Source organism: Sminthopsis crassicaudata, chromosome 1 (genome assembly GCF_048593235.1).
Source record: "Sminthopsis crassicaudata isolate SCR6 chromosome 1, ASM4859323v1, whole genome shotgun sequence".
NCBI classification, from domain to species: domain Eukaryota; kingdom Metazoa; phylum Chordata; class Mammalia; order Dasyuromorphia; family Dasyuridae; genus Sminthopsis; species Sminthopsis crassicaudata.
The window spans coordinates 365,873,107-365,879,106 of NC_133617.1; the positions used below are offsets into that span (position 1 = coordinate 365,873,107).

At 37.2% G+C, this 6,000-nt stretch overlaps 1 protein-coding gene across 9 annotated transcripts in view; it reads left to right on the forward strand.

The window, feature by feature from the left end:
• The window catches only part of SETBP1 (SET binding protein 1), a 468,541-nt gene that overhangs the window by 316,319 nt on the left and 146,222 nt on the right, over positions 1-6,000 (forward strand). The window lies entirely within an intron of this gene.

Consider the following 6,000-nt stretch of genomic DNA (forward strand, 5'->3'; position numbering starts at 1 on the left):
AGCATGTTTTTGGTGTTAAAGAAATCCCTGGGACTCCAAGAGTTGACCTATCCAGAGTCATACATACAGTATTTGTCATATGCAAGATTTGAACCATGTCTTCCTGATTCCAAGCCAGTTCTCTATCTACTCTTCTACCATGACTTTCACTCAAGGAAAGACCAAGTTTAAATAAGACATATTCCTGTTACCCTCTAAAAAATCTGACAATGACAAGTGGTCATCCAGCTTTGACTGAAGACTTCCAGAGATGGGGAAACTTGTTACCTAATAGGGCAGCAGATTTTATTTTCAAGTTAGTAGAGAGTTTTCCCTTATATTCAGCCCAAAGATGCCTCTCAACTTCTGCCCATTACTCCTCATTATAACTTCTAGAGGCTAAGTAAAACATCTAATCCCACTTTTAAAAGACAGGCTTTCAAGTACTTGAAAAAATCCATGTTGGAGAAGACAAGTTCTAAGTCTTTCTGATTCTGAGATTCTAAGGATTCTGCCATTGTCATGAAGCTCTCTGGCTCCAATTTCTACTTAATGGATGTTTTATAAATATATATGTTAAGCATCCAACAATCAGGGGGAAAAGCCCAATTTTGTTTCAGAAAGACAAAACTAAAACAGTTTGTTCAAGACTGACAGGTTGTACAAGCCCAAACACAGACTTAATGGATATCCTTCACTCCTGATTACTTTCACTATCACTACATAACCAATTACTTGCCAAATAATGACATTTCTATCACAACAAATGTCTAGCCTCTAGTCTCTCTCCATTCAAATTCATCTTTCACACAGAAGCCAAAGTGATTTTTCTAAAAAATCCATGTCACCCCTCCCTCCAATCATTAAATCATTAAATTCTATGGCTGGGTCCTCTTTTTCTCAGGGATCAAATATTAACCCTTTTTTTTTAACATTTAAAGATCCTAACTACTCTACTTATACTGTAGTTCAGTCATATTGACCCCTCTATATCTCTAATTCACTTGGCAAACCCTAAAACATTATACAACTTCTAGTGATGGTGACTGTGATGGGTTCTGATAGCACTCCATGTCACTTCTTCATACCCTTGTGGCTGGCCCCCATGTCTAGAATATATTGTCACTCTAGTCTTGTTTGTAGAATCTTTTTCTCCTTCAAGACTTAGCTTAAGTGCTAGTTAGTTACTTATTCCATCCTCTCTCTCACCTCCCAGCTCCTATATCTTCCCTTCTGAGATTATCTTTTTTTGTATATATCTATATGTAACATACCTAAATAATATATATTATTTATCTTGTTAAAATATAAGTACTCTCTTTGATACATACTGGCTGCATTATGCTAGCCAAATTACTTAACCTCTTGGAACTCTGGAAAACTCTCCAGGAATATCCTTTGCAAAATAGGTGACTTCTTGCATTGATAGGAGTTCTCTCATTTAAGAGTTTCCTATACCAATGAAGTTATGTATCCAATCCCTATAATATCCCCAGTGTATAAGAAGGTGCCTAACAACATGGTGGGTACTTAAATCAGTGCTCTTTCATGGATTTAATTGATACAGATTCCAGATTGGTTCTAGGAAGTTTGCAGCAGAAGACCATTTCACAAAGACATGACATCTAGCACAAAGGGGAAGAGATAAGAGAAATAATGCCATAGAACAATCTGATATCTACTCCAAGTGATGCCTAGCAGCATCTGTATATAGGAAGGAAGCCTGACAAATCACAGATCTGGAGCATTCATTGTGTTCACCACAAAAGTCTCTTAAAGTCTGTTCAGATGTTAGGATTAAATCAAAAGGACTGTGAGACATTGTTCAAAGGCATTTTATAAGTGCTCAGTTTGTAAGAAGAGTTATCTAGACAAGGGTCCTGCAGGACTGCCAAATCAGGAACGGCTGGCTGCTCCCCAGGACATGTACATTACTTAACCCAGAACTCCATGCTTGCTGAGAAATTATCCACACCCCACAGATTCCCTGGTGCTTAGTTATCCCATTCTTCTCCAACCCCACCCCAAGCACATGCTGCCTGGAACCGATTTTGTGGTGTTTGGACTCACTTCCAATAAAGCTCACACCAAGAGAATGGGGCAATAAGGGTCTGCAGTTGACTGTGTTTATAGCTTGCTCTAAAAGCAGGGTTTTCAGGTGAATTCAGCATTGTCTTGACATTTCAGACTCAATTTATAATCAATAGTTATTTTATCACTAGTGACAAAAAGAAGGGGGGAAAGGCATTTAGAGAGAGGGGAAAACAAGGAGAGAGAGGAACCTTCTAAGTGGGAGAAAAGGATACTTTTTTTTTTCCTTCAGTTGTAAGCAAATGAAAAAAGAGATCATGGGATTTCATTAGTTCTTTCCTACTTCTGGTGAAATAGAAGACAACAGGATTGCCTCAGAAAAGAGTTTCATTATTTAAAACTTTAGTCTTCTCTCTAGGACTCCTTTTGAGCTTATTCAAAAGTCTAGAGATTTAAGACCTTTGGGCTGTTACTTTTTTTTCATAGAAGAGGAAAGCACATGCAGCTTTGTAAATGATCACATGAGTTACAAACGATAGAGTTTCCATTCTGTCTCCCATATCTTCTCAAACTCTGGGATAGAAAAAATCACCAGACTCTCGGCTTGTCCCCTCACTGTTTTGTGGTATTTATTACATTCATGTATAGCCTTTGGTTTTGTATGAAAGGCATGATGGCATCAACTAAAATCCTGGGCCTTCAGTTGGACACACCAGGGTTTGAATTCACCCTCTGACACTTAGCTGTGTAACTATAGGTAGGGACTTAGTACTCATGTAACTATAGGTAAGACCTTAATCTCTTCAAGACTCATTTTTCACATCTGTAGAGCTTATATTTGTAGTGCTTACCTCACAGAATGAGGTTATGGAGCTTAAATGATATAATAGAAGGTATCCCAAAAGTCTTAGTGTGGCTTTAATCTATTTAAGTTATTAAAACCTAAAACTGCACTAAGACTTTTGAGAAACTATGTTCAAAATTATTTGTAACCCTTAAAGATTTTTTTTTAACTGAGCTCTGATTTTTGACTTGTATTGGATTTTCCCCTCATCTGGTAAGCCTCCCTCATATCTTACCACTGCCAAATTCTGTGCTTGTCAAGCTGCTCTCCACACATATCCCTATCTCGCAATGCTCACTTGTGCCTCTACATCTTTGCATTTCCTGCCTCCTAGAAGTTGTTCCTTTGTCCAAGAATGCAGGCTGTATTAGTCACATATATCATTCAAAGTCCCACTTGCCTCTCCTACAATAGCTTCTATTGATATCTTACTTTTCTAGACTTTTGTTGTGTCTAAATGCAGTATAGTTACTTGGATTTCTGCTGGTTTGTTCTGCCCTGTTCTCTCACCAGGGTTATTATAAAATGCCATAGAAAGTGTCTTGAACTGGAAGTACAAAGTGCTGGGTTTGATTCACAGATGTGCTCCTTAAGAGCTATGTAATCTTGAGCCAGTCTTGTTCCCTTCTGGAATCTCAGTGAATATTAAACTGGACTGCCTTTGAAGCCCCTTCTAGCCTCAAAATTCTGTAATTCTATGATTGTTCAATATATGGTGGTGTTATCTTTCTCATTAGATTATAAGCTTCTGACAGACTGAAGCATTTAATAAATGTCAGCTTGACTGAAACACTCCCCATGGCTGGTCTCTCCTAAAAGGATTCCCAGTGCGGGATGACTCATGCTCTAATGAGCATTGGCTAGTGGCAGCTTCCATTTGCTAATGTCATGGTGTATGTACCTGTCCACATGGCCAGTTGCAAAATGGCTGTTTTTAGAAAAAGAAAAGAAAAATCAAATAAACCATGTGAGTTGTTTTGTGGTCCTAGTGACCAGAACATATTACAAAAGTCATTTGACTTTGATGTCAGCAACTACATTATTGTGGAAATAAGCCCACTTGATAGAAGTTTAGTTCTAGTATTCTGATTTGGTGCAAAACTATGGTTGCAGACTAGGAGAATGTAGATTGAAGACTGTAACAATAAGCAGATGCAAGAATAATGGAAGAAACTGTTTATCATGTGCTGCTCATAGTACTTGACCAGGTGCTTTCAAAAGTAACTTCTTGAATGTAAGTTCTTTGAGAGCAGAATTAAGTGACAAAGTAGCTTTTGTTTTTTTTATCTCCTCTAACACAACTAGTACAGGATTAAACAACATAACATGTTTTCATTTATGGTTTGATGAATGAATGAATGTAGCAAATAAATGAATAGATTAATTTAAAATGTTTCAACTAACTTGGCATATTGAATCCTTTATAATGTCTATTTAAATATTTCTCTTTTTCCTAATTAAGTATCTTTTTTATTTATATGTTATAGCTTTTTTCCATCATTTTGATCTTCAATAAAAAGCAAAAGTGATATTTCAAAAAGTTAAAAAAAATCCTAATTTTGGCCAAGATCTGTTTGGTGGATCTTTCTTTTATATTTATCCTATAGATGTTTTATCTTTAGTTAGTTCTTCTTTCTACTAAACACATATGCCTGTACAAAAATCCCAAAGGTGAAAAACTAAATTTTTAATTTTGGGGGGTATTCAACCCAATTTGGTTTACTTTTTTAAATTATTTACATCCTAAATTTTAAAAAAATGTCTTGAGCATTGCATGTCCTACTCAAAACCAGTATAAGATGTGGTATCTGTTCTTAAGGAGCTAACCATTAACACGATGAGTTGAGTGGCATACACAGTCTATGTGGAACAATTAGGACAATATAAAGTGGCTAGGTTAACATCACATTTTTTCTAGAGTACTTTAGGGTTTACAAAGAGCTTTTCTCACATTTAAGAAGTCACTATTCATTTTCTAATTATCAAATTTAATATAGACCTCTGAATTTTTATGTATTTATCTCTTTTTGACATACTTTCTTGATGTTCCCTTTCTCAGTGTTTCTTGAGACTTTGAACTGTCTATCGTCATTTCTTTGTCTTTCTCATTGGCTCTTCTTCTCCAATCTACATATAGATAGTAAGAATTTTCATAACCCCTCTGTCAGTTATGGATTGCTATTTCCAATTTGTTGTTGGAAATCTCTCACTGGATGATTTTCTGGCACCTTGAACTATGTCTTTAAAAACAACTCATTTTATTCCACCCCAAATTTTTCTACTGTTTTCACTTTATCTGTTTATAGCATATTCATTCTCCTGATGATCTCTCTATCCCCTGACTGCTGCCCAAATTCTGTACATTGTATCTCTGCACTCTCTTCTACCTCATTCTCATTCCTAGCATCACAGAATCATAGATTTAGAGCCAAAAGAGCTGTAAGATGTCATCTAGTCCTTCTCTCTCTCTCTCTCTCTCTCTCTCTCTCTCTCTCTCTCTCTCTCTCTCTCTCTCTCTCTCTCTCTCTCCCTCTCCTCTCTCTCTCTCTCTCTCTGTTCTCTCTCTCTCTCTCTCTCTCTCTCTCTCTCTGTCTCTCTCTGTCTCTCTCTCTCTCTCTCTCTCTCTCTCTTCTCTCTCTGTCTCTCTGTCTCTCTCTCTCTGTCTCTCTCTCTGTGTCTCTCTCTCTCTCTCTCTCTCTCTCTCTCTCTCTCTCTCTCTCCTCTCTCTCTCTCTCTCTCTCTGTCTGTCTCTCTATCCTCTCTCTGTCTCTCTCTGTCTCTCTCTCTGTCTCTGTCTCTGTCTCTCTCTCTCTGTCTCTCTCTCTCTCTGTATAGATAAAGAAAATTAGTTAAATAACACATTGTAGGTCACAGAAACATTGAGTGTTAGAGGTAGGATTTGAATCCAGATTCAAGCATGCTTTCTGTTGCAATCCATCTTCTTCAGACCAGTTTAAACCTTCATTCTGTCTTACCTGCACTATTGCAGAGACATTCTATTAAATAGGGACCATGTCCCCATAACATCCCATCAGCACATGGCATAGAGCTAGGAACACATGATTTTTGAGAAATACTTGTTCAGTATGACAGTATGACACATGCATACATGTGCATACACACACATGTGCATACACACACACACA